The sequence below is a fragment of the Bombyx mandarina genome, chromosome 04 (assembly GCF_030267445.1).
Source record: "Bombyx mandarina strain Sakado chromosome 04, ASM3026744v2".
Classification (NCBI taxonomy): Eukaryota; Metazoa; Arthropoda; class Insecta; order Lepidoptera; family Bombycidae; genus Bombyx; species Bombyx mandarina.
Window position 1 is genome coordinate 13,129,101 of NC_143211.1, and position 11,140 is coordinate 13,140,240.

General features: G+C 35.4%; 1 protein-coding gene across 1 annotated transcript in view; it reads right to left on the reverse strand.

Moving 5' to 3' along the window:
- The window catches only part of Mct1 (Monocarboxylate transporter 1), a 51,964-nt gene extending 44,509 nt beyond the window's left edge, over window positions 1-7,455 (reverse strand). Inside the window, exon 1 of the mRNA XM_089727095.1 lies at window positions 7,211-7,455. The gene's annotated coding sequence lies outside the window, so the exon portion shown is untranslated. The remainder of the gene's footprint in view (window positions 1-7,210) is intronic.
- Window positions 7,456-11,140: the final 3,685 nt, after the last annotated feature.

Below are 11,140 nucleotides of genomic sequence, written 5' to 3' on the forward strand. Positions count from 1 at the left end.
GAATCTTCGATTAACGAAAAACAATTCAGTATTATCGTTTCACCGTTAATGTCTTTTTAAGTAGCAAGAATAAATATTGGGAATGGAACATTCGAGCCAGATATAAGTGAAGACAATCCGTAATAGTCGATATTAAAGACGTATAAATCATATAACTTATGATTTTTTAACTGTTTTAGAACATGCACACATCTTGATACGTGAACTATCTCACGGTCCACCTATTATTAAGTAGTCTTCAGAACTCACGCGTGAATGCCCTTTAGTTAGTAAACAGAGGTAAAAGTACTGCTTTGCGTCAGAAATAGGCAAGATTGTGACAAATACCTGGGTTGGCTCACAATATCAACTATTAAAAATTAGTTACAGTGAAATTGATGAGTTGGATAATATACTCTAAAATACATCACGAAAGTTTAATTTTGTATACCAAAATGTGCACGTGTCAAGGTCATTCACTCCATATTTATAGGAACATCATCAGTTAAGCATACTGCGCAGTTACTGTTGTAAGATTACCCTCGCATTTACAATTAAATTATTGTGACGTCCCGTTTAGTACTCGACGACTGATTTTTTGGTTATTACGAGGGTTAATTAGATTTTATTGTTTAATTACATTGCTGTTAAAATTCAAATTTAGAAACTTTATTTCGACTAGTGGTCCCGCAGTAGTCGAAATTCGACTATAATTAATTGAAATTGTAAGTTTGTACACTATTATGATTCTATTTTCAGACTATTATACTTCTATAATCACAAATTTCGCCAAGACTACACTATAGAAAAATATTAATAAAGACAAACAATATTTAATCTATTCTCAATTTGACCACAGACTTAATTTTTTTTTCCCCACCTATGCTGATAGCCTTCCGAGGCTATTTCAGCTTCGCCCTAACGTTTGTAGGTGAGCTCACGGGGCTCAAACCGGAGAGTTGACCCTAGCAAGAGCAGTGCTTCGCAGAATCTACCACCGGATCGGAAACGCGACCCACTGAGAAGATCCGGCGAGAAACTCAGTGGGCTGTGTCTATGGGTTAGTTCGCTCGTTCGTCGCAAGCGACGGGTTCGACGAGGACGGTGACCGGGAGACTTCAAGAACAAAAGTTTGACAATAAATAAATAGTATGCATGCGTGTGTGCGTCAAATACACGGTAGTGTGTGTAATGCTTTTTTTATTGATTTAATATATTTTTTAGGCATAATTTAAAAAAAAATTAACATTCTGCACTTCTTCTCTATTTTCCCTATAAGTGTGGGAAATTTCATACTCCTCCGTCCGCGCAATTTTCGTTAAAAGGGATACAAAGTTTTTCCTTTACGTATTAATTATTTCGATAAAATAAGAAAGTGAATGTGGAAACAAAAATTAAATTTAGATAGTACCGCGCTATCTTGTCCACCTTGCCTCGTTTGGGTTTCAACCTGACGAGGATCTGACATTTAGGGTAACGAGCCGGGAGGCATTTTATTTCGGATTTCATTAACATACTGCCACCCCAAACAAGGAGCGGCGGAATCAGGAGATTACCAGCCACTAAAAATATTTCTCAGTGGGTCGCGATTTTCAACCAGTGGTAGATTCAGCGAAGCACTGTTCTTGCTATGTTCTTTCAGGTTGCGCCCGCAAACTAGCTTATTGTTCACGCGTACTTGAAATAGCCCCGTAGGCTATAAGCGATTAGGTATTAGAAAACTTAAAACCTACAATTAAAACATAAAGTCCATACTCTTCGTTAATATCAAAGTTAAGTGATGAAATCGGAATTATCAAGATTACTGACAATTCTGGCACATCCCAGCCCAAATAAACAACTTAAAATTTTAATGTTTTAATATGAGAAAAAAAGAAATTAATTAACTTCACTTCTTGTGAAACTTGAATATGTCTTAAATGTTATTCGGGCTCACTTAAGTTTGAGAAAATCCTAAAAGAAAATTTCCAGTCTTAATGCGTTCACGGAAAATGGAATTTAGTCTCTCAACGTTAGTTCTACTATCATTTTACTTATATGTATATGAATATATTATGTTAAATATGTATTATGAATATATTACGTTATCATCTACTTAATATCACCTGAAGTGAAGTGCTCAATTTAATTGTATGAAATGGAAAGCGCGCTCGACCTATTACGAATACTTTGAGACTACAATAGGCAAGTCTGTCTTAGCGTTTTCAAATAGGTCACGTTTTCAAATCACGATAAACCAAAGAATAATAATTAATTATTTTTAACACGGCTTTGTTAGGTTGATGTTTATGTACGTTTCTTTGATTTTAACGGAATATTTGAACTTAATTTTCACCAACATTAACACATCCAGTTTACTTGAAAATTTGCATACGCAGCAAAGTCCAATGAAAATGCAATAATTTTAGAACCTCATTCCATTATCCTGACCAGTATCAATAGGATAAAAAAGATGAAATTAATTTCATCAATCAAAAGATGAATTTAATTCTTTTTTGGGTGACTCTTTATGTGTGTTTCTTAGTTTAAATTACATATATTTTATTGTTTATATGAACAAAGTCTACCCAAATACGATATTAACATGTTCTATCATCAATAAACCATAGTCTTAATTACCTTCTACTACTTACAGTAGGTTGTAGAAGAAAATATTTCCATAGCTTAAATGGGAGGAGGTTCTGTACACTCAATGAAGCAGCTAATCCAGGCTTCAATTTTCCGAGATATCCACCCCAGCTACCTACGAGTTGGTGCCATTTCTTTTTAATAAATAAGTACTAAAGACGTGTTCACGAATGACTGCTAATTTCTGCTGCGTGGTAGCGGTACGTTCGGTATAAAAGCGTGGGACGTTGTTCCCGTAATACAATTGGGATTTCGAACTCACTCGGTTACGCTGGCATAGCCTCTCAAGGCTACCAGCTGGGGTAGACAAAAAAAATATTTCGAAAATATCTCATATTGGGTAGTGTCGATGTCTTCTAGAAGCTTCGGTAACCACTTAACAGTATGTCTACTGTGCGATCGTCCATACATGTTCAACAATTGAAACAAAAACAGGAGGTGTGTTTTCCACAATCCAACCAATAAAGGTCTATCTAATAGTAGTCATACAGCGGTCATAAAATGTACGATACGAAAGAGAAAACAAAAAAAAATGTCCAACGATTTAACAATATCCGCGCAATCGAGCAGCTGTTACTGTTTAGTAACATCTCAATTTTATAGGGCTGTCAACTTCGGCACAATTTATTACGGCATCGGCGATAATATTCTGATAAAATGGGGGTGAATAGCCTTGCACCAGACATTAATATATATAAATAGAAGTGATAAAGTAAGTCTTAGGTGTCGTGATTGTTAGAATAACGAGTGAAATTATTTGTAATGACTCATTTATTATTTCATTAACGTGCCCACCAATAGTAATAAAAAGGGAGGATTCAAGCAATTTATTGAAATTAACGTACTGGTAGTTGCTTTTTTTTTTTTGTCTGGAGGAATTCACCGGACTTCCGCCCTCCACTGGGGATGGAGGGCGGGGCATGTCGGTGTTGAACCGACTAAAACCTCCTGTCGCTCAACAACCAGCATCCAAACCTCGCATGAGACAGAACTCATGAAAAGGCAAAGGGGGGAAAGTGAAGCGTTTAGTGCGGAGTACATCTCTCCCATCACCCTCCCGCTCGGGACGCCGGACTGGCGGTCGTCGGCGCCACGACCACCAGTCCTCTCGGTCGGCAGGCTATCCGAAGCCCGCCTAGACTGGTAGGTGCTACCATTCCGTCGAAATACTACGGGGTAGAAGTCACGGTCTGGGCAGCCACTACTCAATTTAGACCACGATTGCTCTTTTTTTGGGTAGAATTCACTGGCGGGATTTATGTTGTGTCGACTACGGCTCTGCTACCCAATTAACATCAGGTAGGCCATCAGTTCGTTCACCTATTTAAGTAACAAATAAAAATATTTACGTGTTTATTTTCTGTTCCGTTTTTTAATCTATTGTACATATATGTGTTTTGTTATTTTGTACTATTCATTACAATTTAGAACAGTGCAGATTTCATAGTTTATAAAATATAAACTTTGTGTAAGTAATAACCCTACCACTTCACGCATATTGGCAACTAACGCGATTACAGGCGCCTGATTGAGTCTCTCTCACAATTCACTTTGTTACCACGATGGGATCTAATTCTTTCAGCTTATATTGCTTGCTCAATACGACGATTACAAAGGAGTTAGAAGCAACTTTGTAGTTAAATACCGCACAATGTAGACGAGAATGATTGGCATCTCTAAAAGATATCCGATTGAATATTTAAAATAGTCCGATGCACATGATGGGTGAATTTCGTGGACAGGGCGGTAGTAGAAATAAGGTACCGAGATTGCTTCAAAATCCACAAATAGCTTCTCATGTTAGGAGCAGGAAACATGGCGTGAGACTAGGATTAGAGGCAATCTAAATACCGAATACCCAAAATGTGTGGAGTCATTTAATTTAAGCAACTCAATCTCAATACAAATATCAATAAATAAGGTTATCGCAAGGTTGAAAATTACCACATTATAATTGACGCAATAAGTCGATTGTGGATTGATAGATGCTATACAACTTCTCAGACACACATATTCATATTTATTATTATAGATCGGATATGACGTCAATGGCACTTGCCACCTAAACTTATTAACCATAAAATTTGAATGCCATAACCGACTTGCTCAAAAACTTCACAATTGGTACAAATGATCCTCTCACAGGCTAAATGAAATACCGTACATACATGTTTTTCTCTTTTGTTGTGGATTTACGTTTCATTGAGTTTCGAATCACAATAGTGCCAAAGAAGGTTTGTTTTCAAAAACTTTTGCGAAACCTATCAGCAATACTTTTTGATTTAATTGATGCTTTCAGTTTTCCCGTAGATAATGATGATCACTGATCTTTTGGACAGAAACTGATGACGTCATAAAAGTGAATTAGTTTGTGCATTTTGTGCATCCCCCTTTACTTTGCATACGGACTTGCATTGTACTTAACCTGACGGGTCGTACGAATTGAGTGCGCATACCGAATATGTTTCTTACCGTCAAATAGGCCCTTTCCATTCAAACCGCTTTCATTAAAGCCTCTTTGGTGCGTGATGAATAATCCAAATCTTCAAGATAATTATTTTCTAACTCGGAGTCTACGTGCTGGCTTCGTAGAACGGAATGACTGTGCGAAATACATTTAAAAAGAGACGATTTCCGTGAATTTCTTCATATTATATAAGACTTAGTTTGTGATTGCTTTATGCAAATATACCATGTGTGTAAAGGTATGTACCATATGTTTTAAGGCTATATACCATGTGATTCGTGCATTTTTATGGCCTTTCTACACAGACGAAGCTGCGGTCCACTTGATCGTGAGTGGTTACCGTCATTGATGGACATCAGTAATGCCAGGGGCACAGCCAAGTCGCTGCCTACTGTTGAGTACTCTCCGCAAGATTCGTTCAAAGAAGCACATGTCATAGCGCTCGGGAGACACCTTAGAGGAGAGTACATTCCAAAGCCGTATGGTACATGACAAAACTTAATGTAAGCGTAAAAAAAAAATTAGGTACCATCTCTGTAATGTATTTGTGTAATGGTTATATACCATCTGTTTAATGCTTATGTTTGAAGGTTTTGTATTATCTGTGTATTGGTTATGTACCGTGCGGGTAATGGTTATATACCAAATGTTTCAAGGTTATGTACTGCAAACAAAGATGTTTACTTTTTTATAAATTACTTTATGTTTAACGCTCGTAAGTTTATTAGAAATATCAAAAATTCGAATGCGGACATCCGAACAGATAAATAAATGTATGACTACTCGCATCTAGGATAGGCACTCCCGTAGGACTTAGAACGGAATCGTAGTACGAGTCAAAATTGAACGAAAACGCGCTCAAAGTGCAAGCGGCGTGATACATAATATCAATTATTTGTTTTAACCCCGCGCTCTTATCTTATTACATATTTGTGTAAGCGAATGTAATTTTAATGTAAACACAATTTTCGGAATTCGTGTTTGAACTGACTTATGAAGCGACAATTAAATGAGTAACAGATAAGGCTTATTGTCTGAACAATAGCAAGTCACAGCCGCAATGAGATATAAAAAACTAAATTAACTTATAGTTTTATGGTTGAATGAAGGATATATATTAGCAGTGGATGAAGGAGGCTAAGATCACTTATCTGTATCTTCTAATGAATATATATATATACATTAATATGTATATCCGACGGACCAGATATGAATAAACATATTTATCATAAAATATATTTAGCCTGATATTTAACACAAAGTCCCTATGAGTACGAATCGTTTTTCCTTGTGATTATTCAAAGTAGCAATTGTTAATTAGATATTAATGAAATCATAGTATCAATCGTATTACGAAATAGTCACGTACAAAATATAATATTGGCCGCGAATGGAAATTAACTTTATCAACTAATTGCCAAGTCATATGTTTTCCGTAAACTACATATTGGGTGGTTGTTTAATGATTTATTTGATTCTGTTAAAACAAATTAAAAATAGCTTTATCATAGTCACAGCTGCCTGGGTCTGTACTGAGTTATGTAGGTAAGTTATATAAAATATTTTAAATAATTCCTGAACCAAACTTGGCGCGTTCTCTAAAAATATTTATATATTTTTAGAACTTTCTTTTATCTCAAATAAAAATCTTATAAATTTGCTGATATTTCTTAAATTATGAAGCAAAGATTTTGATGAGTTAGCAAAACTTAAAGCATGTACGCAGTGCGACTGAGGTGAAAGGCACGTGGCATATAGTGCAGGAAATTACACAGGCTTCCATTCATGGTCATTGCAATATCGATCTTTACAATAAAATATATGAGGTAAAAATTCTATTAATAACACTTTTTTTATGTTCAAGAACTAGAACTTCGAACACACAATTTACGATTGCGGAGCAATTGGTCTGTTTTATCGAGAACTTTGACTAAGGAAACATGTAGATTTTAATGGAAACGTATATATGAAATAATATAAATTATCGTGAATATATTTTTTAAAAATACGTTTTACTGTACCCGTTTTATTTGACCAGATGGTTTATTTTTATGAAATTTTTACAGGAGGTTGAATATATTAAATATTGTTGAATATATTGAAAGAGAATATTATACATACAATGTTAATACACACCTCTCTAAAACAGCTGCATGGGAATCGATATACACCTTTGTTTTGGTTTGGCCGCCCCAGTTTGAATTACCAAAAAAATTAAGAATTTGTAACACTCGTGATGAACGTTTCGGAATATAAAATCTTAAGAATTTATTTTATTCACAATTTAAGTTATGTTTTGGAGTTATTAGGCCGTTGAGGGTTATGTTTAGGGCGGGAAGAAATGCGCACGGGGCTATCCGCGCGGCTGACGGAGGGCGACTGAATGCGCGAAGGCGGGCGGCCGCCAACTTTGCTCTGCCTATTGAATATCTAAGTACCCTATACTGTGTCCGATGTGACAGTATCTGTCTGACATTTACTGAAACCGCACATCCAAACTACAAAATAAGTAGGCATGTTTATACGTTATGTTTTTGTTATTGACAATCACCTACCCATGACATAAGGTAAAATGGTAAAAGGAAAAAGTAAAATACAGAAACCGCTGCATAAAACAATTTTAAAGAATTACAATAATAAAACTTAAATATTGAAAGTCGATTCACGAATACGTTTTATCATTATTTAATTCAATATGTGTGTTGTATTAATTTGCCGAACTGTCATATGGGTCTTGCTGATTTTTCCTTACTTTATTTCAGTTTCACGTATTTACAGGGAATGGCTGGCGCGTTAGGGATGGCTCTAATAATTTTTGCGTGAACTCAATCAACGTACATACATATGAAGATTACTACGATCATTTGGGATTTCAGTATAACTGATCGGTAATATTAGATCTTTTTTTTATTCGTATGCTTTTAGGCTTTAAGCAATACCGCCAATAAATTGGGTGATTGTATTTTTGTTATAAAACTTTTATTAGTTACATCAGAGAGGGGTTACATGTTTTGATATGTCTGTCAAATGAACCAGTTTTTAGAATGGTGCTCGCTTTGCCTATGTTTAGTGATACTATATACTTAGTCTGGCCATAAATACTGTTACAATTAAAAATAAAAAAAAATATATTGCAAATAACATTTATTACTTTTACAGTGTGTTAGTTTAATACATAAATATAAAACAATTTAAAGTATAAAAAGCTTATTCGAAGTGGTCTCCATTGGTTGCAATACAGTAGTCCTTTAAACGTTGAGGCCAGTTATCAATAGAAGCACGCACTCTTTCCATGGGAAAAATTTTCACTGCCAATCGTACGGATTGTTTTAGGGACTCCAAATTATCATGGCGTTTAGAGCAAGCCGTACTCTGTAAAACTGACCATAAATCATAATCCAGCGGATTAAGATCGGGACTAGACGACAGCCAGTCTTCAGCTCTGATGAAGTCCGAAACGTTTGTTTCCAACCAAAACTGCGTAGACCGAGCTTTATGACCTGGCGCCGAGTCTTGCTGGAAGGACCATTCTTGATTATTGAACATGGGGTTGTTAAGGGGCTTCACTACCTTCTCAACAATGGTATCTTGATACACTTGTGCCGATGTTTTGATACCATTTTCACAAAAGTATGGCTCAATCATTCCTTCATAGCTAATACCCCATCAAACCATCACTGAAGTCGGATAGTGCCCACGTTGCACTCTGTCGACTAATTGGGAAGCTTTCTCAGAGCTTTGAGCATAATTACGGTCATTTTGTTTGTTAAAATGTTGCTCAATTGTAAACATTTTCTCATCCGTAAACAAAATTTTTCTATGACCTCCCTTTGCGCACCGCTTCAGTAGTTATTTCGATTTTACCACCCTATTCTCTTTTAAATTGTCAGTTAAGAAATGACCAGTACGTCTCTTATAGGCTGCAGGTCCTAAGTAATCTTTTAAAATACGCGACATGGTTCTAGGTGCTATCTTCATCTCCCGAGATAAAATCTTTTGCTTTCGGACAGGATTTCTTCGAATTCTTTCCCTTACTGCTTTGACCACCTTTTTCGTACGAACACTACGTGGACGGCCAGATCTTTTCTGTCACAAACAGAAGAGGTCTCATTGCACCTATTAATAGCCCGGTACACAAACATTTTACTAATACCAAGCGTATGGAGAGTTTTAAAAATTGCATTTGGCTCCATACCTACTTTGTGTAATGCAATCACAGCGATTCGGTTATCTTTATCAACCCACTCCATTTTAATATCGTAAATTATTGTACAATGTATTGGCGTCAAAATGAGAAAACTCAATGAGAAATCATATAAAAATGACAGATTCCAAATTCAAACGTAATATTTTGTTTATTTTTAATTATAACAGTATTTATGGCCAGACTAAGTATAATATGGTATCACTAATATAGTATAATATAGTAGTAGCTAAATAGGTAAATATATATATATATATATATAATATTATATATATAGTATCTACTCACAATTTTCGCGTGACCTAGATAAATTTGTGGTGTGAAAAAACTTTAGTAGGATATAAAAATAGGTGTAGTTTTTGGATGTACGTACGTACCATAGATGTGAACATTGCGTTTATCTAGTTTGAAATTATTCTAAAGTATCAAAAAAAAAGATGAAAAAGCTTTATTTCAATAGGACTAACAGTGAAAAAGAATATTGGAAAACAAAAATACGGTGAAAACTAATATCTTGTTCTTTGTCGTTCCCTCGTTACTGAGGATCGCGACCAGACGTATGTAAGTCTTTCCATGAAGGTTGGTCCGCTGTGAGGTGGACCGCCTGTTGGATACTGCCTCCAACTGTCTTCTTTATAATGTCCGACCATTTTGTCCTGCTTTTGGGTCGTTTTCCTCCACTTGATTGAGAATGAAAAGCTTTCAGACTATGCCTATGCGAACGCATCATATGTTCGAAAAAGCTGAGTTTTCGGGACCTTGTGATGTGTACTTATATAATAAAACTAATATAGTTGAAATCTTATTATTTATACATATTCCTGCCTATAAATATTGCGATTGCATGTGAAGGAAACATTGAACTTTACAACACTGACGTCGCAATTATTTTTGCGTTATCAAATTAATTGTTTCGTTAAAGTTATTATTGGTACCGGTTATCAGCTCGGAGCGTTACGCCTCTCATTACAGAGACCGCAGTTTATAACACACTTATATTACAACCACGTTTTTAGTTTCAGTGCAGATTTTAAGAGCGCCTGAATTTGGATACCGTGAAATTTTTTGTGTGTTGATCTGAAGTAGATAGATGGATAAATTGAGATACGATATAAGAACCCTTCTTTACAATCAAATAATATATCACATCGTGACATTTGACGATAGTTTTTATAGTTGTTTTTTATAATGATTCCCTCAAATAGTAAGTTTTGCCCTGGCTCAATCAAAAAAGCACTCACGCTGTAGCGTAGTATTGGATAGTGATTTTTTTCGCAAATCTCTTCTATAACTATATGTCTTGTATAGCCAGTATCAAGAGCAACTACCATATAAAAAAAAGATGTGGTATCGTGGGACACCAGGTAGGAACGAAGTTCCTTCGGCTAATATAGAATCGACACAATTTGCAAAAAAAAACGTGCTCAATTTTATGTAGGTTTTCTTGATTTTTCTCTGAAATTTTGCTGATTAGTTTTTATTTAAGTACAGGAAAGTATTTAGGAAATTCAGTATTTTAGGAAATAATAAATTACGTAAAATAAAAATAAATCGTAATTCAAATTATCAATTAAAATAACAAAATATGTCTCTTTATTTTTGTTTGACAACATAAAATTGCATAGAAATAGAAATAATTACAAAATAGAGAGAGAAGGGATGAGAGAACGAAAAGAAAGAAGGAGAAAGAGAAAGGTATTATACACTACTCGTTTGTGTATACGACTGTCGCGCCTGCGCACGTCTCATTTAACGGTTTTATTCCACGGACTTTTTCTTACGGTTTTACTATCACATTTTTTTCAGTTCGGTCGCGCAGCAAAATCCCTATCTCCTCCAAGCCTGCCGTAAGGAACTTCGTT